This window comes from Felis catus, chromosome D2 (genome assembly GCF_018350175.1).
Source record: "Felis catus isolate Fca126 chromosome D2, F.catus_Fca126_mat1.0, whole genome shotgun sequence".
Lineage (NCBI taxonomy): Eukaryota > Metazoa > Chordata > Mammalia > Carnivora > Felidae > Felis > Felis catus.
The window spans coordinates 76,525,624-76,551,434 of record NC_058378.1 but is presented as its reverse complement, the minus strand read 5'-3'; the positions used below and the strand labels follow the sequence as shown (position 1 = coordinate 76,551,434).

The following is a 25,811-nucleotide window of genomic DNA, read 5'->3' as shown; positions in this document are numbered from 1 at the left end:
GTGTAATGAACAAAGGAACTTACATACGGGCTTGTCTTGGCTGCAGGAAGATGAGCAGATCTCCAGACCTGCCCGTCAGGATCTTGAGAGTTTATATAGAGGCCTGAACTGGGTTCAGGCACATATGCTGTTTCTCTCAAGGCTGTGTTCTTGAGAATGGATCCCGCTGTGAGGATGGCAGTCAGATCGTGCATTCCAAGGACAGGCGAGGGGGTGAGGAGCCTTCTAGGTCCAGCTCTTGGGAGAGCCTGAGGTCACGTCCTCTCGACGACCTTCCCCAACAAGTGGTTGTTAGCTCTTGGTAATGACTCAGTTCTGAAAACAAGTACTGCCCATCTCATGCTTCTGGAAGTTTAACTGAAGAATATGTACTGCGATTGCACAGTGAGATCTTCAAATTAACTATGTACCTGTGTGAAAATAGAATTTTGTCTTTTCCATGCAATCCCAACAACACAGGGTGAAAATGGGAAGCTGAGAGGAACACGAGGCAGCACCTAATGGTCGTAATGCTTGGTCTGGGCTCCTCCAGAGGCCAACCCAAGACAAGGGTCTGAGGACTTGTAGTTTATTTAGGAAGTGATCCCAGGAGGCCCTGCAGGAGAAGTGAGGACATGGGACAGAATGGGAAGGACAGCCCATACAAGGGTGTCATCAAGCAGGTGACATTGTGGACAGTCCCACTGGGGAACAAGGAGAGCCCATCTCAGTCACCCCCACCCCAACCACAGCTGGGAGCCGGGGTTCTACTGTCTGTCAGTTGTTGAGCATCACTCCTGGGACACCAAGGGGATGCTTCTGGGAACTTCTGGCCTTCTCTGAGCTCCAGCCAAGCAGGGGGCGATGACCAGAGAAAGCCCTCAGCACAAAGTTGCAGGTGTCTGCAGCTGGAAGGTGGGAGATGGTTATATAAGACGTGATGGGTATGCAGGGGTGTGGGCGGGGCCGGGATGGTACCTGCTCCCCACCTCCTCCACTGGTTTTAATAACAGTTCTGGGTGCCACACACTTTGCCCACGACACCTCGTGTGATCCTCACACCTCATTTTACAGATGAAAAAACGGGCTCCAAGAGGTTGAATGACTAGCCCCATGAGGCCGTCCAATGGACCATAGATAGACCCCGCACCTGAATCCAGAGCTACCGGACTTCAAGTCTCTGCCCTTGTTGCTTCACCAAATGTCAGTCTTCTTCATTCTCATGTACAAGGCTAACTAACCGGTGACTCTGTTTTTTTAATCCCATGGCAGATTAGACGAAGAAAATGCCAGAGATACGCAGCAGCCACGTGTCCATGCTCAGGGACGGCAGGTGCAACCTCTCTGTGGCACCGCTCCGCCTACTGAGGAAGGTCCAACAAAGATAATGGCACAAAGCTTACATTGTGCTCAGCGCTTCCTCTTTTCAAAGGAACATAAGCATGTAACGTGGTTTCTGAAAGACTTCCAACAAGCTTCGTGAGCGATGTCCAGGTTTGCTCTCTGGAAGAGTCTATTTCAATGATCTGGATTATCCATGCCCTGGCAGAGCTGGGGAAATGAGGTCTTAGGTTGCTCTCGTTCCGGAAGCTCTAAGTCAGCTGGATGAGCTGAACCCATACAAAGCAATGTCTGGGGGGCTGAGGCGATCCTTTTGGGAGGAAGGCTCTTTTGGCCTCTTGGATTAGCCAAGCCCCACGCCAGGCAGAGGGCTGCATGGATAGGCCTTCAGCATCTCCACTGCAGAGACAGGCTGCTTTTAGGGAGAGGCTGCAACAAGGCAAGAGAAGGTACCTCCTTTTATCTTCAAAGCCCTTTTCAAAACCTGAATTCCAAAACAGCCCAGCCTCCTGGGAAGTGCTGTCTAGGGGGGGCTTTTGTCTGCGTGTTTAAAGGGAAGAATGAGGCCCAGGCACCCTAAGGGGCCAAAACCAGAAGGAAAATAATTTTTGAAAGCAGGTCCTCTGGGCTGACCACCCACCACTGCTCCAGAGAGTTCTACAGCTTTGAAAACCTGCCCTTCAAAGGGGATAGGTTGACGACCATTCCCTTCCATCACAGCCTTGAAAACAGGAGGCACAGAATGCTATGGTTCCCATCTGATTTCTTGCTCCTTCAGATTAATTAGCATTTGGGAGGGGAAAATCCCTACCTGTTGCTCAGAAACAAGTCCCACCTCTGGGATGCAGGTCAAGCTACCTAGCGACTCTCATCTCTACAACATTATAAATCTGTCAGACAGTTAGCAAGCAGCATATGCCTCCCTCTTGCACTTCATATAAAATTTCCCAGAAGTTGTCTTCCACTCTGCCATGGTTTCGCTGTGAGTATATACCGTAAGCAAAGCAAATGCAACACACAGACAAGGAGTGACATTTAATGCAAAAGAGTGATGCCCACCCTATTATGGTCTCCACCCCCATTATTACTATTTTCTGTGGTTTCAAGTCATGTGATGGATTCTTTTTCTCACGTGCTAGAATTTTTAGATATCATTCAATTGAAAAAAAATCACCATTGACATGATTTGTTAACTGTCTCCTTGTGGGGGAGAAGGTGTGAGTTTCTAACATGATGGACTTCATGAGAAGATGTGGCCTCAAGAAAAATTATGAAGAGCTTGGCTCGGGATGCTGGAAGTTTAGCCATGTGCTCAGCCCATCTCCTGCCAAGTGTCTCTCAAACAACAGACAGTCCCTTGCCAGCTCTGGATATCAGACCAGACTTAGTAGAGGGAGGTGGAAGAGGGTCATTGCTTTTTATTATTCAAATCCCCTGCTATCTGGGAATAGCCCTGTGCTTAACTCGTTGAAACTACACTGTATATAATCATTGTGTCAGGTAACATCTTCTTTCATTGAGATATAAGTGTCCGTAAACTTAAGTGTAGAAGCATATGGAAACTGTCGTGTGCTTACCTCATTGAAATGACACTATATATGATCCATCTTGCAAGTAAAATCTTCTTTCATTAAGATATACATATTTATAAACATATGTGTAGAAAGATATGGGACAGCCCTGTGCTTAACTCATTAAAACTACATTAAGTATAAAAAACTAAAAACAAAAAAATAAAATCCACTGCCGGAAGACTTTACATCTTCCGGAGCAGCACTATTCACAATAACCAAAAGGTGAAAGGAACCAAGTGTCCACACAGGGATGAATGGATAGAACACGCACCATGGGGTATTACGCAGCCTTCAAAAGAAGGAAATACACCACAGCATGGATGGACCTTGAGGGCACAAAGCTACCTGAAATAAGCCAACACAAAAGGATAAGTGTTATCTGATTCCACTCAGATGAGTGAATGAATGGTGGTTGCCAGAGGGGTGCCTGGGTGGCTCAGTCGTTAAGCAGCTGACTTCAGATCATGATCTCATAGTTTGTGAGTTCAAGCCCTGTGTGGGGCTCTGTGCTGGCAGCTCAGAGCCTGGAGCCTGCTTCGGATTCTGTGTCTCCCTCTGTCTCTGCCCCTCCCCTGCTTGTGCTCTGTCCCTCTATCAAAAATAAATAAACATAAAAAATTTTTTTTAAATAATAAGGAATGGTGGTTTCCAGGGACTTAGGGGTGAGGGAAAGGAAGTCAGTGTTTAATGGGTGTGGAGTTTCAGTTTGGGGAGATGAAAAGGTTCTGGAGCGGATAATGTGATGGTTGTACAACAGCGTGAATATACTCAATGCCACAAAACAGTACACTTAAAAAGAATCTAAGTAGTAAATTTTGTGTAATTTAAATTTTACCACAGTAAAAAAAAAAAAAAAAATCCCCTGCGGGAACAACTTCCTGTCTTAATGCCTTTACATCAGCCAAAGAACCAAGCACAATGATTCACAGCATCTCCCAAAACTCATCTTGTTTATCTTTCAGATTCTTATTTGCACTCATTTGCATTCTAATTTGCACACTCACCTCCTCTTTTCTGTGGCCGACAGGTGTCCTTCTTGGCCACTGACTTTTTCTAAGTTGGAAACACCACAGAGCAGACTGCACTAGATGTAAGAAGTTAGAGGGGGAAATCAAAACGAAAACTGGGTCATGATATTCCAACACTGTAGGCTTCCTAATTGAAAAATTTGGCATAGAAACTCATTGGGTTGGGCTTTTTAATACTGAATAATAAAAGCTCTGATTTTTGTTAGTGAAAGATTTTAGGCACGTGTAACTTTCTGCTAATAACCAAAGAGCAATTTAATTGAATTCAATTTAATTGAACAGGCCAATCAGACAAAGGTACAATGTTTTGGAGCTCTCTACACACGATACATTCATTCTTTGTTTTGATGTCATCACTCTTATCTGTTTGCAGCGTTTTTTCACTTTCTTCCTTTCAAAGGGGTCTTTTGTGCCAGCAAAGAATTACACAGAAGATTCTAAAACAATAAAAACAAAGGAATAGCTTCCTTTTAAAAAAGAGACAGAAGCTAGATTTTCGAAAGTGTGTTCCATGAAGTACCTATATCAGAATCACTAATGTGCTTATTAAAGATGCAAATGCCCTACACGATCAGAATTTCTAGGAAAGCTGGCCCTGGATCTGCTTTTTTTTTTTTTTTTTTTTAATTAAACAAGCCCCCTCAATAACTGGATAACTCAATAACTCAGTCAGGGAAGGCCTGACTGAGGCAAGATGGTGGACAAGACGAAGTTCATTTTTGGTCAGTAGGGTCACGTGTCAAAAGGCTCTCTAAGTGACAAGTGAACATGCCCCTACTCCCCACTTCAGTGCTCTTAGACACTCCCGTTGGTTGGCTTTGAGGGGCACAGCAGATCACTGCTCCCTCAGGACCCTTCGTTAATGAGGACAAAACAGGAATGGCCAACCTCGTGCTGGCATCTGCCCTCCTTCAGCTCCTCTGACCTCACCCCCGTGGGGGCTGCCCTGACCAAAGTGTCTGCCAATTCACCCCTCATTCGACCAGAATCCCCATCCCAGGTCCACCGGACTGGCCAGACTAGGCTAGACAAATGGATCTTCATCTTGGGTGCTAAATATCAACCATTGTTTGTGGATATCCTGACGGCTGTGGCCAGGGAAAAGCTGAGTCAGGGACCTGCCTTCATGGATTTCTAGTGTCTGACATGGGCTGAGAGGGGCCGGACAGCCTTGGGTTTCCAGTATGTGGTCTCTGCCTTTAAATTGCTTTAAGATAATGCTTTTCATGCCTCAATGAATTATTTACCGATTTAGTTATTTACAAGTACTTATGTAGCACTTCTGTGTTCAAGACAATCTTCTAAGTGCTTTATGAATATTAACCCATTTCGTCCTTATAGCAACACTGAAGCCAAGACTATTTTTATCCTCATTTAAAACTGAGACAGCTGAAGCACAGAGAGGTTCAGAACTTTGCCCACAGTTACACAGTTGGTAAATGGCAGTGCCCATTCAGGCCAACGCAGTCTGTGCTCATAATTTCTCCTAAGCTATTTAAATAGGGTATGTATGAGTTAATGGCAAAATAAAGGACATCAGTAAAAACTGTGTATTAACTTCTGGTTACTACTGCCTGTCCTCAGGCTTAACTCTCTCTTTGTTGCAACAGGAGATTTAGGAAGATTTTTTGAAAGTGTTCAAGGGAAATAGCACAAACCTGAAGCTTTCTCACTGACCTCACTAGAACTGAAAGAGATTGTAAAAGGAGTAACTTTCTTACTTTGTGAATCAATATCACTTAATGTCACAAAAGGAATAATCAGGGTTCCTTTTAGGAAACCAACCTGTTGGCACATTTTTGCTTTGTGCTTAGCACACCTAGGCTAGGCATACCAGAGGACAATTTGTTTTCTCACCGTTTTAAACCTCTTCTTGATAACCATGTGTGCTATGAATTCACTGAAAAGACCTTACTTTTTTTGTACAAAATGACATCTTGGCCCTAGTCACATGATTGGAAAATCTCTATGAGTCGGATCTAAATTGACAAAGTCTTTACGGTTGAATTTTCCAGTCAACACACAGTCATGGGTTGATATTGCTGTAGGATGTGGTTCTCAACATGTGGTCTCTGGACCAGCAGGCACAGCTGAGGACTTGTAAGAAACGCAAATTTTCTGGCCCACTCCAGATCTACTGAATCTAAAACTGTGGACTAGGGCCCGGTATTCCGTGCTTTAACAAGCACTCCAAATTCTAGAAAATTACTTTCTAGAATAGCTGGATACAGCATACACCACAGTAAAAACTGTATGTCCATTCCATGCCATCAGTTAGACTGACTTCCAAGATTCTATCTCGGATCAAATCCTGGCTTTGCCATTTACTGCCTATGGGGCCTTGGGCAAGTCACTGAATCTCTTGAAATCTGTTTTCTCATCTGCAAAATGGGAATACAAAGACTAATTTATAGGGTGTTGCCTGGACTAAACAGTGAAAGCACATTTAGAACATTGATAGTCCTTAGACCATGATGAATGCTCGGGATATGTCTCTGCTGGTATTATTATTGCCACTGTTTTTATGGATACAATAGAATTTGGTCAGCAGTATTTAAAAGGGAAAGGATTGTGTCCTAGGTAGGAATTCTAAGACAGAAAGAGGTATTCCAAGTCTGCAGGCCAGGGGGTACTTAGGCAAAGGTTGTACACCAAGCCCATCATGCTCACAATGTGTTCCTGCCTGCCCACTGCCCAAACTCGTCCCTCTCACAGACCTACTGTTATCCTAGAGCACCCCCATCCCTGGCTCTAAAGATCCCTAGAATGTAGAGATGACCCCCTCAGTAGATACTTCCAGCCAGATCCTTCTCCAAGCAAGGAAATCTTTGAAGAGAGTCAGTGGGGGAGGCCATGGGGGAGCAAGGAGAATGGTTCAGACAGGACAGGGCCAAGGAAGGATTCCCAGGCAGATCCCAGCGCTCCCTCCAACCCCACCACTCCCCAAGCTCCTCACCTTTGCCCTTCCATAGCACCTTGACTGACCTTTAACGTTTTTTTGGGGGGGGGTTTTTTTGTTTTTTTTTATTTTATTTTTGGGACAGAGAGAGACAGTGCATGAACGGGGGAGGGGCAGAGAGAGAGGGAGACACAGAATCGGAAACAGGCTCCAGGCTCTGAGCCATCAGCCCAGAGCCTGACGCGGGGCTCGAACTCATGGACCGCGAGATCGTGACCTGGCTGAAGTCGGACGCTTAACTGACTGCGCCACCCGGGCGCCCCTTGACTGACCTTTAAAATGTGCTACTCTCCTGCTGCAAGACATACGCCTTTCTCTTATATCCTTCTACACAGGCTGGAATTTTCCAACCAAAATTGTACTAAAACCAAAGGAGAGAGAAGGTGGGAGAAACAGGAAAATAAGTTTGATGGAATCAGAGAAACAAATACAAACCCCCAAAACCCAGCTCAATAACAGTTCAACAAGCACCTGCTAATTGATTTCTTTTTTCCATTAAAATGGAATCACAGGGCCATCTAAAGATAAATGTCAGGGTGCGTGGGTGACTCAGTCTGTTAAGCGACTGACTTCAGCTCAGGTCATGATCTCATGGCTCGTGAGTTCAAGCCCTGCATCAGGCTCTGTGCTGACAGCTCAGAGCTTGGAGCCTACTTTGGATTCTGTACAAACATCATCAGCCAAAGGGAGCCCAAGTTCATGGGCAGGGTCTTTTCCTATGTCATCTGAATTTCTGATCCAAACCACCATTTCTTTATTTTTCTTCCCACTTGCTCCTTTGGGCTAAGTCAACCAGTGGCAAGTCAAGTCAGGACTCTTTGCACAGAGGTAACTTGAACCACATCAGAAGGATGAGAAAGATCCGTCAAATAAAGGATGATCACAATTAAACCATGACTGAGGACTCCTCCGGGAACTGCTGAATGCCACATCCATCGCCTCCGTTAATCCTCACAACAAACTGACAGGCAATGTTAATAATAATAGCTATTGTTGTTGGGTGCTCCTGCGCCCCAAGTACTGTCCTACACACTATATATGTCTTCATGAATTTAATTCTTATTACAACTGTAGGGGCTACATATTACTTTGTCCATCATTCAGATGAGGGCTTTGAGATACAAAGAAATTAAGAATTGGGTCCAACACCACACAGAAGGAAATAGCAGAAGCTGGACATGACCCCTGGGATTCTGACTTAAAAATCCACCCTCCCAAGCACTGTGTTTCTGGGAAGAGGGAGCACAGAGGCCTGAAGATGAACAGCTATCCAGGGAGAGCCAGGGGGCAGGTGTTGGCTGGGAAAGTGTTGTGGTTTTAGGGTCAGGAAATGATTTCCATGAGACAAAAAGAGGCTAGAACCTGGAGACTGCAGCAGGTGCTGAAAAAGAAGTCTCAGTCTCAGATGAGAAAAAAAGTGAGAAGTGAATAAAATGAGATGTTCTAAGGGGCTCCTGGGTGGCTCAGTCAGTTAAGTGTCGAACTTTGGCTCAGGTCATGATCTCACGGTTCGTGGGTTTGAGCCCTGCATCGGGCTCCGTGCTGACAGCTCAGAGCCTGGAGCCTGCTTCAGATTCTGTGTCTCCCTCTCTCTGCCCCTCCTCCACTCGTGTGTGCGCTCTCTCTCTCTCTCTCTCAAAAATAAATAAATGTTAAAAAAAGATCTTTTTTTTAAATGCGGTATTCTATCCCCAGCTATATCAAGAGTTTTGGTTGCAAAGAACAGAAACCAAAGGTAGCTAACCTAATAAGCAATTCTTTAGATGGGTTTATAACATGACAGGAAAGACAAAGGACCAGGTTCAAAAAAATAAAAAAATATTATAAGCAAGAACAAATAAGACCCAAGCATCAGAAAACATACTGTCACACCCAAAGGACAGTCTGGCTAATCACTGTCCTTGGACCCCTAACGGCTCCCTATCCCTGACTCAGCCGCCTCTGACTGTGAGTTACCTCAAAGTGTCCCTTCTTCGGTGTGTCAGAACTTCACATGGGGGTATCCGATTGGCTGAGTGCACACCAGGGACAGAATCTTCTCTGCCAGCATGATTCACACAATGGTCTCCCTTCCCCTTCAAATCCACAACATCCGCAAGACCTGCTGAGGCCAGCCTGAGCAAGTATACCCCACTGTGCCAGGTCGACAGAGGTCCTGAAGACTAGCTAGCCTGGGTGCCCAAGAATAGGAACAACCAGCAAGGTGTCCAAGATAGAGGGGTACCAACAAGCCTCTTTCATGAGATAATTTAACTTCAGAAACATCGACTCTTGAATCACCAGGGAAATGGGAATGAAAACCACAGTGAGCCGTCACCTTAACATCTGTCAGAATGGCTCTTATCAAAACAACAAGAAATGACACACGTTGGCAAGGATGTGAAGGAAAGGGAACCCTCATGCACTGTTCATGGTAATGTCAATTGGTGCAACTACTGTGGAAAACAGAATGGAGGTTCCTCCAAATATTAACAATGGAAATGCTGGGATGCCTGGATGGCTCAGCTGGTTAAGTGCCCGACTCTTGAATTCAGCTCAGGTCATGATCCTACAATCATGGGATCGAGTCCCAAATCAGACACCACACTGACCATGGAGCCTGCTTGGGATTCTCTTTCTCCCTCTCTCTCTCTCTGTCTCCCTCTCTCTCTCTCTCTCTCTAAATAAAATAAAATAAAATAAGATAAGATAAAATAAAAATTTTAAATTGAAAATACGATACAACCCAGTAATTCTACCACTGGGTGTGTACCCAAAGAAAACAAAAATACGAATTCCAAAAGATATATTCACCCCTATATTTATTGCAGCATTATTTACAGTAGCCAAAATATGAAAGCAACCTAACTATCCATTTGCAAAAACATGGATGGACCTAAAGAGTATCATGCTACGTGAAATAAGTGATTGGTTTCACTTACATATGGAATGTAAAATACAAGCCAACAAGCAAACAAAAAAGCAGAAACAGACCCGTAAATATAGAGGACAAGCTGGTAGTTGCTGGGGTGGTGGGGGGGGGGGGGAGAGGATGGGCCAAATGGGAGGTACAGGCTCCATTATGGAACACTTAGTCATGGAGATAAAAGGTAGAGTATAGAGAATATAGTCAGTGTGTTGCAGCATCCTATGGTAACAATTGGGAGCTACACTTGGGGTATATAGAGTTGTCGAATCACTGTGTTGTACACCTGAAACTAATGTGACATCGTAAGTTAACGATACTTCAATTAAAAAAAAAAAAGACATCTCCTCTTGAAGCCTTTTTCCTTGGGGTCAGCGCCACCGGCCTTGCATAAAAGCCCCCTCTATTCGGGAGGATTCTGAGACCTTGATGTCCCGGTCTCATCCAGATGACAAGGCCCTTTACTGTAAGTGATGGATGTCTTGGGGCTGATAGTGATGATTGGATGCTCTGGAGTCAGTGGGCTGGAAACCTCTCCACCTGGTGACTGCCTTGAGCCCAGCCCTCAGTGTGACCGACGCTCAGGGGAACTACGGCAGCAAAGTCTGCTCGAGAGAGAGGGAAGTTAATGAACTGTCTGCTGACCTGTCAACACAAGGAGTCACCATGAACATAGGATGTTTTTTCCATCTGAGCAAAGGTTGGATCTGCATCCAACTATCCCTGCCTATGCTTGTGCTGACCTGAAAATCTCACTGTGAACTCTAACACGGTGAAGCACATTGTTAAGCTTTGAAAGTTCCTACTATTGCAGATTCCCCTTCGTGCCTATTTCCAGCCTGACACTGGAGGATCGGACAGTGAAGCATTAAGCAGGGCTCCAGCCACATGCCCCGGTTCCAAACAAATCCGCAGCTGAAAGGAAGGCACTACCGTGCACGTGGCCGAGATACAACAATTCCACCGTGAACGTGAACCCAACAGCTGATTGAGGGTACAACGAAAGGACACTTTTAGTGGGGAAATTTCATTTCAAAGGAAAAACTTCCAGAAAATTACAAATGCAATCATTTGACTTAATCATCTGCATTTGAATAGCTCTGCATGAGAAACACATTTAAACATTTATAAAATTAAGATGCTAAAATGAATGTTCAGCTATTACAGCAATGCTTATAATTGTCTGGCAACCGTGCATAATTGAATAGCAATTTTAAATGTTACTGGATGGGGCCCCACTCGGAGCCACTGTGTCAAAAAGGAAAACATGAAGGATTCATTGGAGGAAAAGTTTGTGGGCTGTGAGCCCTCTTGTGGCCACAAGGCACAGTACAGCCAAGGTCTTGACCACCCCTCCACTCCCACCCCCAAACCCCTCCCCATTCCCAGAGGAGGCGGAGTTGGGGGCCGGGCCCTGAGCACCAGGCCCAACTCCTTCACCAAGCTAGGACCCTCTGATTCTAAGGAAAATGCTGGGCAGTAAGTAAATGCCCTTCTCTCTTCTTAATCAAGGACATTAGGACAGAGCCCAAACCTTCCCACGCCCCCACTGTTACCTGGTAACAGCCCCTGGTAACATTTGTGGAGCTTCAAGTTGCATTGATGGATGATATCGTTTGGTCCGAAAGAAAGCGCCAACATTCCCATCTGAAGATGCCGAAACTGAGGCTCCAGGAGACAATGTGACTCGCCCAGCGTCTTGCAATCTTCTGACCTGACATTAAGCGTCTTCCCTGACGACCTTCCATAAAGCCACCCACCCACCCACACCAGCTACTGTCAAACACTCCAGCCTCTTGACCTCTGCTGCTCAAATGGAGGCAAATCATCCTGGCCACATCCTGGTCACGTGGTTGCTGTACGTCCCCCGCACTGGAATGGAAACTGGCGGGTCTGTCTCTGTCCCCGTCACCCGCGTGGGCCCCGGGCTTGGTGCTCAATGAGTATCTCTGGATCCACGGGCGAGGAGGCCGTAAGGCACGTGACTGAGCCACAGCAGCACCGACCAGCTTCTCCACAGTCGCTGGAGAAGCACATTCTCTTCTCTAGGCTTGGTGAGAGCTCCCGGGTCCCCCGCTCGGGCCAGCCTGCAGCCCCCTCGCGCTCCGTGCACGTTTTGTCAACGAACTCATTTCTCCTCCATGATGCCGCGGTTGGGACTGGGAGCGCCCCCCTCCAGCCTGTCGCACGAGCAAAAAGTCAGGATGCCGCCTGAGGCTCGGCGGTGAAACAGCCCCTTCGTCTGGGCCTCATCTAACAGACACCAGGCCCCGCTAATTCCACCCCCCGGGGCACCCCCCTGAACACACACCCGCTGCTCTCCGGCCCTGGCCACACCTCCCCGCTCAGGCGGGCCTCACGACTCCTCAGCAGCAGGGCAGAAGCCTGCCAGCTGTCCCTCCCAGGTCCAGGCTCCAGCCAGAAGGTGCTTCCAAAATGGCAGAGACATGCCTGTCCCTGTCACTTAGAGCCCTCTGGGGGTTCCCTGTTGCTTTCAGGAGAAAGAGCAAAATGGCTAATATGACCCTTTGGGCAGCCTGTGTGATCTGGCCCCTGCTACTTCTTTTTTTTTTTTTTTTTTTAAGTCTATTTATTTATTTAGAGAGAGTGAAAAAGAGAGTGAGCAGGGGAGGGGCAGAGAGAGAGGGAGAGAGAACCCCAAGCAGGCTCTGTGCTGTCAGCGCAGAGCCAGATGCAGGGCTTGAACTCACAAGCCATGAGATCATGGCCTGAGCCAAAATCAAGAGTCAGACGCTTAACTTACTGAGCCACCCAGGTGCCTATGGCCCCTGCTACTTCTCCATCCTCCTCTCCCACACCTGCTCTAGCCTTACAGACGTTCTTCCGGAGAACTTACCCATGCCAACCACCATACTAGACCCTTTCAGGGACACGATCTTATTAAACTCTCTCAACACCTCTCTGCAAGGGAGATATTACTATTCCCGTTTTTTCGCAACGAAGCAGGCTCAGAGAGGCAAAAGTGACTTGCCTGGGGTCCCAAGGCCTCCCGGTTTGAAATTCATTGCTCCTTCTATCTCAGCCTTCTGCTCCCCACCCTTGACAACGTTTGCTGAGTACCTACTGTGTACAGGACACCATGCAAGATAGACTCCAGGGCACACTCTCCCCTGAGCAAGTCATAAAGCATCCTTGTTGGCACATGGTTAGCAAGGTGCTAACTGGAGACTCCAGCACCTTGAATCCCCAGCATCTAGCATGTACTAGGTGCTTAATAAACATTTGTTAAGTGATTGTTACTCAATCAAGACTACCTGTTAAGTGAGTGATTGCTACTTAACCAAGAGAGTAGTGATGCTCTTGCCCCTACGCCATACCACCTTTCAGCAAGTAGAGTTGGTAGTGTTTCTGGAACCATCCATCTTGTAAAAGGTAAAGCCTAAGAAAATATGACCTCTGCTCTTCTTTTTCTCCGGTTCTTCAGACTCCTACAGGTCTAGAAAAGATTTTCTTTCTATCTCTCTATGTAGAACACTAATCCTGCCATCATGCAAGTCTCTGACCTTGTCGGCAAGTTCTATCACGATGCCGGTAAAAACTGTAGTGAAGACGCTAGGCATAAGTCATTCACAGATTTTGTCCCAAGGTTGCCAATGACAGGGGCTTTGGGTGTGACCTTTGTTGGGGTTGGAATATAGACCTGAGCTCTTGCAAAACCCCAAGAAGGCAATGGCTGCAGAGCTGGGGATGCCGAGGCAGCCCCCAGTGGGAGGAATGTTCTAGGCAGCTAGAACATCCAGGTATAGGAGTTGTCGGTTTATGCTAGTTGCCATGGCAACCTTGCCCTTCAAATTTGGAAAGTTACATGCATAAGATCACCCTTTTCATGAAAACAAAAAACAAAACAAAAACAAAAACAAAAACAAAAACAAAACAAACAACAACAACAAAACCAGACCAACTCATCCCCCTGGGGGAGCATACTTTTCTTGGAGGACGTCTCTTGTAAAGCCAGCCACAAGATAAAAAGACTCTGAAGCCTGCTAAATATGAACAGGAAAATAGCAAAAACTACTTTCACCTGCACTAATTCAGGATTTATGACCCTCAGAAACCTTTGCCCTGGGATGCAGCTGGTTCAAAAAACATATTTTGAATATATGAATAAAGGAATTTTTTAAAATAAAATCAACTTCTTTTATAGATATAATATAGATATAGATGTGTTTCACTGCACCATAAAAATGCCTAGAAAAATAAAACAGCTCTGAAGGTTGGATTTTCCAACGCGCTGTAATTTATGATTAGAACATCAACACTGACTAGAGGGAAAGGCTTGGGATTTTGGCCTAGGCTCATATGCCACTAGTAAGCTTTTTTTTTTTTTTTCATTTGAGAATGGTCATGATGATAAATAAAGCAGTCTATGCTTAAGAACAGGTTGTTTTTTTTTTTTAACATTTATTTATTTTTGAGAGAGATAGAGCATGAGTTGGGGAGGGGCAGAGAGAAAGGGAGACACAGAATCCAAAGCAGACTCCAGGCTCTGAGCTGTCAGCACAGGGCCTGATGCAGGGCTCGAACTCACAGACCGCGAGATCATGACCTGAGCAGAAGTCAGATGCTTAACTGGCTGACCCCCCCAGGTGCTCCAAGAACAGTTTTGAGAAGCTGCAGTGGTAAACTAATGCTCGCGGTGTTTCTTTAACCCCATCCCACCAGACCCAGGTTTTTTATGTTTCTGCTCATTTGGACCCTATTTCTCTTTTACATGGATATTAAATATGCCCATTCTGCTGCCTTAGGCAATCCCATCAAACCAGAGGGTCAGACCAGTGTGAAGTTTGTGCAGTGGGTATGTTTATGGGCACTTGGCTGCACGTGGTTACACGGGGGTGAACATGGCCTCAGGACACCTGTCACTGAGGGGAAAACCCAGTCCAGGCTAGCACAGTGAGCAAAAGCCTGGCCATTGACCTCTGGGTAAATGACTTCACTATTGGAAATGGAAGGTTTTTTTGGAAACTCTTCCAGGCTTCCCTGGTTGAAATGTCCATTGTCACCTTTCCTGTATACCTGATCCTCAGAAATTCCTTCTTTCAGACAGCTCTCGGGTTTTTGGCAGGAATGACTGTACGGGTGCCGTGTATGATCTTCAAATCCCATCCAGACTAAGGTACCCACTCACCTGTCTCACTCTCCAACAGGTAAGGATGTCAAAAATCATACTCACTTGCTTCATCTCCAAAAGGTGGAATGAACAAATGTGGGCAGATGGTACCTGAGAATAGAACAAAGCCTCTAACACACTCATATCATCGCTTCCTTTCTTCACTCGTTCATTATTCATTTATTTATTCCATGAATGTGTTGAATACCTACACAATAGTATGCCATATACTAGACACTGGAATACCATGGTCAACAGGCCCCAGACCTGACCTCTCACCTTTGCTCTCCATTATTCCATCATGTAGGTTCTGTTCTTACACCATCTTCCTGCCCCAGGACGTTTGCACTTACTGTTTCCTCTGCCTAAAAGGATCTTCCCCTGATTCTTTGTAGCATTCATGCCTCCCCTTTCCTTCTGGCCTCAACTGACCAGTCACCTTTATAGAGAGGCTTCCCATGACCACACTATCTAAGAGGGATCTCCCCTCCCCAGTCCACCCTGCATTTATTTCCTTTATGGATAACGTGAAATTATTCTAATTTTTCGACAGTTCTTTGTCTCCTTCCCTGCTGGGTGCCCAGCACTTGCACACCGCCTGGCATATAATAAGACATAACAGAATGTATTTGTCACTCACTGTATACTGGTTGCCCTTTGGAGTGTTTTATGTGCACCTTCCCAATTAACCATCCCTATAGCCTATGAAGTGAGTACTAGTAGAGGCATAGAGAAAGCGTATAACTTGATCATACAGGTGGTAAGAGACAAGGTTGGTTTTCGAACCCAAGAAGTTTGATTCCTATGTCTGTTAATTCCAATGCTCTTAACCCCTACACTAGACCAGCACTCGATTTATCAATCAGCATTTTGAATGAATGAGTGAATAAAAATGTAAGAATGAATGAAGGAATCTAGGGTGGAATACAAACATTAAACGAATAATTATTTAACACCTCCATAAATACGAGGAAGCCTAGGCTATGGTGCAAGCATGTCATAGATCAAGACTCGTTTAGAGCATCAGCGAGACCCGCCTGAGAGAGAGACACTTATTTAAGTGACAGTGTGGAGAGAGGAGGGGAGTCAGTGGGAGAAGAAGGTTATGCATCAGATAATGTGTTGGCAACCCTGGAAACACAGAAGGCCGGCTGAACACAGGTGTCAGACCTCAGGTTCAGCATGATATCTCTTTATGAAGATGTGGAGAAACAGGCAGAGTAGATACCGAGGTAAAAGCGCAAATTAGTGTTTTCAAAGGCAATTTGCAGATTCCATGCTATCTGTAAACACCTTGCAGAACTTAAGATATACCCTCTTTTCAACCCAACGATTTCACTTTTAACTATCTTGCCTACCAATATACTCGCCCAGCTGTAGAGAGGTATGTATATAAAACACGTAGCTCTGCAAATAGCCCAAAATTGGATGATAAAAAACCAAATATTAATCGATAGGAGAATGTGTTAAATACATTTGGTAGACCATGTTATGTGGAATATTCTGGAATAATTTTTTTAATGATTTTAATCAAGATGCAATGACCTATAAAGATCTACAAGACATAATGCCAAGTGAAAAAAAATTCCAGTAACACTTCACTGTGTCAAGAATGATCCTAGGGGCGTCTGGGTGGCTCTGTCAGTTAAGCCTCCAACTCTTGATTGCAGTTCAGGTCATGGTCTCAAGATTGGTGAGATCAAACCCCACGTCGAGCTCTGCACTCACAATGTAGACCCTGCTTGGGATTCTCTCTTTCCCCTTCTGTCTGCCCCTCACCCTCCTCAAGATAAATAAAAAAATCCTTTAAAAATGATTCTATGTATATATTTTAAAAAAAAGAGAGAGTGAAACAGAAGCTATGCATGTGTGCACACCATACACACACATATACACACACAAATATAAAATGCACGTTTTGAAAGGTTTGGGATGTTTTGAAAGAACATTCAGCTAATTCTTATTCATGATATCTTGGGACAAGGAATAGAAATACGATTCTGATATACCTTGCCGAAAACCCTACCAACCCCACAGCTCGATCTGGACCATCTTCCTAGAATTTCCAGCCTACCCTAATTTGCTTCCTCATTCACTCAGGTCAGTGGTTCTCAGATTCTGACTCTCAGCTTACTCCTGACTCTGTATTTGGGCTTTATCCAAAGCTCAGGACGCCTGCCTGTGCATATCCATCATTCGACCTTGGACCTGCTTTCAACCAATCAATGTAGTTTGGCTTTCCTTCTCCACAGGCTTCTTCACTTCCTCATTGGGAAGTAAGGTAAAATGTCCTCCTCAACCCCTTGGTCTCAGAGCTGAAAAGAAACTCAGCATAGCTATAGACCAGACAAGGGCATATTCATAGCATCACCTGGTGACAAGGTTACAGTCAAGCTTAATGCTGGAATTTCTCCTTATTCTGTTACGCACGCTGCATTGTCCATGTGGTTTTAGTTTTCTTTCCAAGATTCGAAAATAGATTAGCTCAACAGAGAAGAGGGTAAAATCACCTGTGGTTGGTTGAAATTTTAGTGGCATTAATAAAATAATTAACAAGGTACTTGGGGAAAGCCATGATTGCTTCTCAGGCTCACCCTTCCCTTGGTGCCCTGACCCCTGCCCTCCTCACCTGTCCCAGCAGCATCTGGGACTTGCACCTGGAACTCTGAGCCCATCCCACATGGTCAGCGAGAAGAGAGGAAGAGAACGGGCTAGGAGTGAAGAGAGAAGCATTTCCCATTTCAGTTCAATAAGGTGATGAGAGCCATACCTGTGTTAAGGCCTGGAGGACGAAGCCAGTAAGAAAGAGAACGTGCCTTCTTGGGGCTTCCAAGCCAACTTAGGAGATTGACCCAGGAACACATAATCTCAGTACTGTTTGGTGAGTGATAAAAATTGTCATATGCACAGGGAAATAAATACAAAAATCAGGGGTCCTAGCTTAGCCAGAAGATTCTGGGAAGGCTTCCCGGAGGAGGCAGATGGATGAGTAAGGGTATCCGGGCAAAGCTATGGATGCCAAGGGTGAAGCATGAGTCAACGCATGGAGATGTGAAGCCAGCAGGTTGGCATTGCTTAAGCATTAGCGATAATCGATGTGGCCCTGGGAGCAGATGGCACAGGAGAGACAGGCAGAACCCAGCAACAGAGGCCCAGAGCACCACCTCACACTATTTCCACTGCATTCGAACTTGCCAACTGGCATTTCAGTGCTGACTCTCCAAAGCACTGAGTATTCTTTTAGCATCCTCCTGTTGCATTTAAAAATTTTTTTTTCAATGTTTATTTATTTTTGGGACAGAGAGAGACAGAGCATGAACGGGGGAGGGGCAGAGAGAGAGGGAGACACAGAATCAGAAACAGGCTCCAGGCTCCGAGCCATCAGCCCAGAGCCTGACGCGGGGCTCGAACTCACGGACCACGAGATCGTGACCTGGCTGAAGTCGGACGCTTAACCAACTGCGCCACCCAGGCGCCCCCCCTCCTGTTGCATTTAAATGGGTCAGGGGAGGGAGATGTCACGTTTGTTAAGTGTTGGTTAAAACTGTATTTGACCCTTGTGGACATTCTTCTCTAAAATAAAAGGGCCCGCTTTTAGAAAGTTCTAGGTAATGACTGCCAGGATGATTGCTTTTCAGGGGCAGCCTCCCACATGCTGACACGGCTGTCAGTCCTAAGGAGGTACATGCAGAGCTTGGAGATGGTTCTACTGAATCTCGTGTTTGGAATGTGCTACTGCAGATGTGATTTGCCTCTCTCTTCAAATGAGAGAACAACTAGATGTTCCTTGGTATTGGGATTTTGCAGGACAGCCTGGGTATCAGTGTGGCAGCGTTCTGACAGATACTGATATGATGGATGACTTTCCAACTCGCATGGTAATTCTAAGTACAACACAGCCGGATTTGAAAAACCTGGTGATTCAGCACACTACTTGATACAAACAGGCATCCTCAAACACATTAGTGCGTTTTTCCATACAAAAAAAGAAGAAGAAAAAAATAATCCATGGTTCTATTGCCCCATAAGTTTACTCTTTTCTGTCAATTTACTTTGACTTTATTTTTTTTAACTCAGTTTTATTATGTGATAGTCTACAACCAGTAAAGTTTATGCTGTGTTGGGTGTTATGGATCAGGGCATTTTGTAAGGCTGTGTAACCATCACCATGATTGAGATATAGAACATTTTCATCACCATGAAAAGTTCCTTCATGCCTTTTATGGGTCAATTTCCTCCATCTGGCAATCACCAACTCGATTCCTACCCCTACAGTTGTATTGCCCCAATTCTTAAGAAATAATGTAAGAATCGAGTCAGAAATTTCAAATATTACGGCAAAGTATGAGAGGAGAAATAAAGGGTAACTTAAGAAATCTTTTCCTCTTTCTTTGTGAAGGTACTGGCCTTGGGAGGAAAAGTGAAGGCCTATATATTTTTTCTGTAAGTTATTTTTATTTTACTGTGATTAGAAAATGTCATCTTATACTTTTGACCAAGAAGAATTTATTGAGATTTTCTCCATGAACTTTCATTCGGTCAATTTTTATAAATGTCAAAAAACTATTTGAAATTAAGGAGTAGTCTCCATCAGCTGATATGCCAATGTATATTAGGTTATAATTATTAATCTTATTCCTTATAATTTATTAATTCTATTTTTATTAATAGTAACTAATTATAATTATGTATTAATTATAACTTTTGGATCTTCTAATTTTTAACTTTTTTATTTTTTGAGAGGGGGGGATAAGCAGAGAGAGAGAGAGAGGGAGAGAGAGAATCCCAAGCAGGCTCTGCACTGTCAGAGTGGAGCCTGACATGGGGCTGGATCTCATGAACCATGAGACCATGACCTGAGCAGAAATCAAGAGTTGGAGGCTTAACCAACCGAGCCAGCCAGGTGTCCCTAGATCTTTTTTAAAATTAAATTTAATTAAATTTAATTTTTTTCATCATGGTAAGTATATTTTTAAATCCCCATCATCTATTTTCCCCATACCCCCACCCACCTCCTCTCCAGTAACTATCAGTTTGTTCTCTGTAGTTAAGAGTCTGTTTCTTGGTTTGCCTCTCTCTCTCTTTTTCCCTTTGTTTGTTTTGTTTCTTAAATTCCATACATGAGTGAAATCACATGGTATTTGTCTTTCTCTAACTGGCTTATTTCACTTAGCATTATACTTTCTAGCTCCATCCATGTTGTTGCTAATAGCAAAATTTCATTCTTTTTTATGGCCGAATAACATTCCATTCCATATATATGCCAACTCTTCCTTATCCATTCATCGGTTGATGGGCACTTGGGCTGCTTCCATAGTTTGGCTATTATAAATAATGCTGCAATAAACATAGGGGTGCAGATATCCCCTTGAATTAGTGTTTTTGTATTTTGGGGGTAATTACCCAGTAGTACAATTACTAAATCATAGGGTAGTTTTATTTTTAATTTTTTGAGGGAAGTTCACGCTGTTTTCCACAGTGGCTGCACCAGTTTGCATTCCCACCGATAGTGCAAGGGGGTTTCTTTTTCTCCACATCCCCACCAACACTTGTTTCTTGCACTTTTTTATTTTTAGTCATTCTGACAGGTGTGAGGTGATATCTCATTGTAGTTTTGATTTGCATTCCCTGATGATGAGTGATGTTGAGCATCTTTTCACGTCTGTTGGCCATCTGTATGTCATCTTTGAAGAACTGTCTGTTCATGTCTTCTGCTCATTTTTCAATTGGATTATTTGGCTTTGGGGTTTTGAGTTTGATAAGTTCATTATATATATTGGATACTAACCCTTTATCAGATATGTTATTTGCAAATATCTTCTCCCATTCGGTAGGTTGCCTTTTAGTTCTATTGATTGTTTCCTTTGCTTAATTATAATTTTCAAAACCTTTTTAATTCTTAGATATTTTTTTCCATATCTCCTGATCCTTCAACTAGGCTACTGTATCAAAAAGACCCCCAAATATACAATGACTCAAATGCAACGGAAGTTTTTTTTCTCACTCTCATAAATTGTACTGGTCACAAAGTGATTCAAGGACCCAGCTCTTTCTACCTTAAGTCCTCTCCATCTCCCAAGGCCTCATCATTACCTTGGGGGAGGGAGGGGAGAGTGAGCTTCTTAAAAGCCTTGGCCCAGAAATGTGTTACATCACATTGGTTGGGACTGTCACATGGCCACATCTAGCTGCAACAGAAGCTGGGAAATGTAGTCCAGTTGTGTTCTTGGGAAGAAGAGAAGAACACAGATTCTGATGGGCATCGTGCAATCTCACACCCAATTCTGTGTGAACGAGTTAAAATCTCTTTCATGATTCTGTATATTTCTCACTGTTGTCCCTGCCCTTTATTCTTTACATAACTTGACACTTTGTCATTTGGTACATGTATTAGTTTCCTATGGCTGATGTGACAAACGACCACAAACGTAAGCACTTAAACAACCCACGTGTGGTATATTACAGTTCTGGAAGTCAGAAGACTCACTGGGCTAGAACCAAAGAATTGGCAGGGCTGCATGTCTCCTGAAGGCTCCAGGAGAGAATCTGCTTCCTGGCCTTCCTCTTTTCAGAGGCTGCCACGTTCCTTGGCTTGTGACCCTCTTCCATCTTCAAAGCCAGAAACTCCACCACTCATTATATCCCATTTTCTGACTCTGCTGCCCCCCTCTTCTACTTAGGAGGTCTCTTGTAATTACTGGGCCTACCGGGATAATCCAGGATAACCTATCTCAAGATCCTTCACTTAAACACGCCTATAAAGTCCCTTTCGTCATGGCCACATTTTTACAGGTTCCAGGAATTGTCCACGGACATTTTTGGGGGGACCATTACTCTGCCTGCCACGGAATCTGAAGCTCCAGATGGGTGATCATTATGGCCCCATTGTGAATAATATCCTTTATAACAAAGTGCTACCTTTGCCTTGTTTTAATCCTTCGCTTTGAATTCAACCTCGTGTGACATTAGTACCATTTGCTAATCTTTGCTCAATATCTTTGTTCAGCCTTTTGCTTTTCACCTCATCAAATCACCTATTTTGGATGACTTCCATTTAATCATTTAAATTCTCGGGGCACCCAGGTGGCTCAGTCGGTTGAGCGGCCAACTTCGACTCAGGTCATGATCTCATGGTTCATGAATTCAAGCCCCATGTTGGGCTCTGTGCTGACAGCTTCGAGCCTGAAGCCTGCTTGGGATCCTGTGTCTCCCTCTCTCTGCCCCTCCCCCGCTCACACTCTGTCTTTCTGTCTCTCAAAAACAGATAAACGTTAAAACAATTTTTAATAAAAATAAAAAATAAAATTGGAATTCTTAAACAGCTGAGGCTGAGGCTTTCTTATTTTAGTGAATAAAAAGCCCATTCACAGTATATAATAATGCTGGTATGTTTGCCTTCTTTTTGCTGCTGTCGGTCACAACACAGTTTGTTTCCCCAGCACTTCCCAAAACGGGTTTTTGGGGCTCAGTTATCGTCCCAAAGGAATTCAGGTCCCAAAGGGCTGGGACCAGGTCTGGCCTGCTGACCCTCACATGACCCCAATACTCTGCGCAACACCAGGTACAGAGACGTTTGTCAATGAACAACTGCATTGCCCTAAGTGAATGACCCAGGTCAGGTAAGGGGCCCCGCTCCCTCCCTGGGATTGCTTTTGGCAACTCTCCCATCTGCCCACCTACAGACCCCTGTGTCCAGAGCCAAGCTGATGGCTTCAGAGATTCAACACATCTTCCCCTTTCTGTCATCGGAAGACATTTCTCCCAAGAAACTAGAGTGATGGCAATCTGCTCTCCACTCCTGGACCTCCCAATCCCCCCAGAGCCAGGGATTGCTGCCCAGGCAGCCAGGATAATTTTTACTCTCTCTGAATGACGGCACTAAAACCTTTCAGAGAATCTAAAGACCACCACCTAAAAGCCCTTCCTCGTGTAAATTTCCAGGGAAACTCAGAAACAAATGTAACAACATTTTAAAGAGATTTGGCATTTGCCGCCACATGAGGATACATAAAATGAATTAATTATTTAGCTGTTTTCTGTAAAGCAGCCCAGAAATACCTTTGAGACGTCGGTGTTTAATTCTGCTAAAGGATTAGCAGTCTGCCTAATTTCTCCCTTTCATATTTTACTAACTTTTTCCCCCTGCTATGTTTACTCCATTAAAGTCCATAACAGCGTAAAAGATGAAAGAATGCATTCAATTGTTTTAAAATGCTAATATTGGGAAGCCTGTGGCTGCTATTCAGGGTAATTTCTCCTTTAATTAGGATAAATTTCTGACCCCCCCCCCCCCCCATGTAAATTGTTTGGTGTTCAGGTCGCAGCCTCGGTCACTTGTGGGTTAATCTGATCAAGAGTAGTTTCCATTGCAAACCTACAAAACCCCTGTTTCTTGTACTGTTGGCAACAAGGAACCAGCTTGGGGTACATAAATCAAGCGTGTACTCCTCTCTGAAAGGCAGAGCGTAGCAATCAGAAGGTAGTAGAAACCAGGAGTTGGTAAAAATTCCATGTTCCCGGAAGCTATGAGGAAGCAGAAATGGTAGGGTAGACGGAAGTTTGTGGTAGAAAAATAGGCAGAAGGCATTGTTGCCATGAGGGTTGAGCTCCAGGGAAGGGAGTGGCAAATGGCCCCCTTGAGTGAGGGACGTAATAATGAGGCCTCGAGAATGAAAATGTGTTCTTGGTCACCCGATGGGGCCCAGCTCTACCACTGATTTGTCTAATTTGGGGAAGTTTACTTCCGATCATTCCCATTATTGGCGATAACCTGAATGTGTCTGGTCAAGCATAAAACCTGCTCCAGTGCCATGAGAAAATCAGGTAGCAGGTATGGCTGGCTCCGGGCAAACATACCAATACTGGGGAGAACAACTCAAATGCATGTGCGGCCAAGGGAGGGTCTGTCTCTGTCGGTAAAGAAAAGGCGTATTTCAAGGGTCATGTTGGGGAACAGTCGTCATCACACGTACAAGTAGCGTCAGGCATGGGACGGGAAGGGCCGTTTGTAGGACCACGCAGACTTTACAAAGGCACGGTCCCACCTCCGGTGCTGCTGGGCGTAGAGTAGTGACCAAAACGGAGTCTCTGCCTTCCTGGAGTTTATGTTCTGGTGGGGTCATAGGGAATAAACCAGCACACAAATTATAAATGGCACTAATCAGATTGTGCTCACAATGGGGAGAAAAACACAAGGCAATTCACGAAGTGTGTGCTCATTTCCTGTTGTTGTTGTTGTTGTAATGAATGGACACAAACTTAGTGGCTGAAATAAACACAAATTTGTTCTCTTACATTGTGGGTGTGTGTGGGGCGGGGGGAGCAAAGAAGCCCTAAAATCAAAATGGTGGCAGGGCCGCATTCCTTCCAGAGGCTCTAGGGAAGAATCCGTTTCCTTGGTTCCTGATCTCATCCTCTGCAACATAGCATCCTCTCCTCTCCTCTCTCCTGGCTCCTGGCTCCTGCTTCTCCCACTCCTTTACCCTCTCCCTCATTCTGTTCTGTCCTTACCCTGATCTTCCTGCCTACTCTTCTAAGGATGACATTGTGACTACATTGACCCACCCAAACAATTCAGGATAATATCTCCATCTCAAGATCCATAATTTAATTACAAAGCTCTTATTGCCCCGTGAGGTAAATATTCACCGTGTCTGAGGACTGGGATGTGCCACCTTTAGGGGACCATTGTTTCTGCTATCTCGGAGGGACGACCTTTCTGAGGAGGAAACACTTGAGCCAAGATTTGACTTCTGCAATGGAGTCAGCCACAGGAAGGTGGGGAGGTAGAGGCAGAAGCAGACGGTCTGAGGCAGGAGTGAGAGTGGCATATTCAGGAGCAAAGACCCGTGGGGACAGAGCTTGGCTGAGGGGGGGACAGGGAATGAGGCAGAGACAGGAGATGGAGGGGCCGTGGGGAGCTGGTTGGATTTTACTCAACATTTGATGGGCAACAGGATTTTAAGCAGGGGTGTCCCATGATTTGCACTTGAAAGATCAAGATCCCCAGGGTGCCTGGGTGGCTCAGTCAGTTAAGCATCCAACTTCAGCTCAGGTCATGATCTTGTGGTTCACAAGTTCAAGCTCCATGTCGGGCTCTGTGCTGACAGCTCAGACAGTAGGAGCCTACTTCGGATTCTGTGTCTCCCTCTCTCTGCCCCTCTCCCACTCATGCTCTGTCTCTCTCTCTCTCTCTCTCTCTCTCTCTCAAAAATAAATCAAACATTAAAAAAAAATTAAAAAAAAAAAGAAAGATCAAGGTCCTCGGGATGCTCTGTGCAGAATAACCACATGGAGTAGCCGTGGAAACAGAGAAAGAAAGAGAGAGCTTTGTAAGAAATTATAGGTGCAAGGTGAGGGTGGGGCAGACCGGCGAAGAGGGTAAGGACCCAGTAGGTTTGGGATGTGGTTTGAAGACTAAGGAGACCCTGAGCAAAGATTCAGAAGCAAGCAGCTTACTTGAGGGGTGGATCCTAATAAGCACAGTGCAGGTGTGGGAAAGTGAGACAGGAAAGGGAAGAAAGTCAGAGGGTGCATGCGTTAGCTGCTGTAGACGCTGGGGCTCCGTCCAGCTGGCGCCTCTAGGAATCGGAACTGCTTCACAAAGGGTGAGCTTTCTCCACTCAGTCTCATCCTCTGTTGACTGAGGGCTCCTCAACCCTTCCAGAAGCCCCCAGACCCATGGGCAAAGTACCCCCTAGGGCAGAGGACCAGGTGGAGTTGGCATGAAAGAGAACTGTTCCCAGTGGCCTCCAGGATGGTCTAAGGGGAACGGGTGGGGACACCCAAGCACCTGTTACTCTCAGTTCTTTGCATCTTCCAGAAGGGATGGGGCTGGTGCCCAGGGCAGGGAGGGGGCTGCCTTACAGAGTAACACGAACAGTGCCATTGTGAC

General features: G+C 45.1%; 1 long non-coding RNA gene across 1 annotated transcript; it reads right to left on the bottom strand.

Moving 5' to 3' along the window:
* Positions 1 to 552: 552 nt before the first annotated feature.
* On the bottom strand, positions 553 to 4,471 carry LOC123380716. The gene is made up of 2 exons (XR_006586785.1): positions 3,899 to 4,471; positions 553 to 1,749 (listed from the first exon to the last, which is right to left on the bottom strand). It is a non-coding gene; the product is annotated as an uncharacterized LOC123380716 (long non-coding RNA).
* Between the last annotated feature and the right edge of the window lie 21,340 nt (positions 4,472 to 25,811).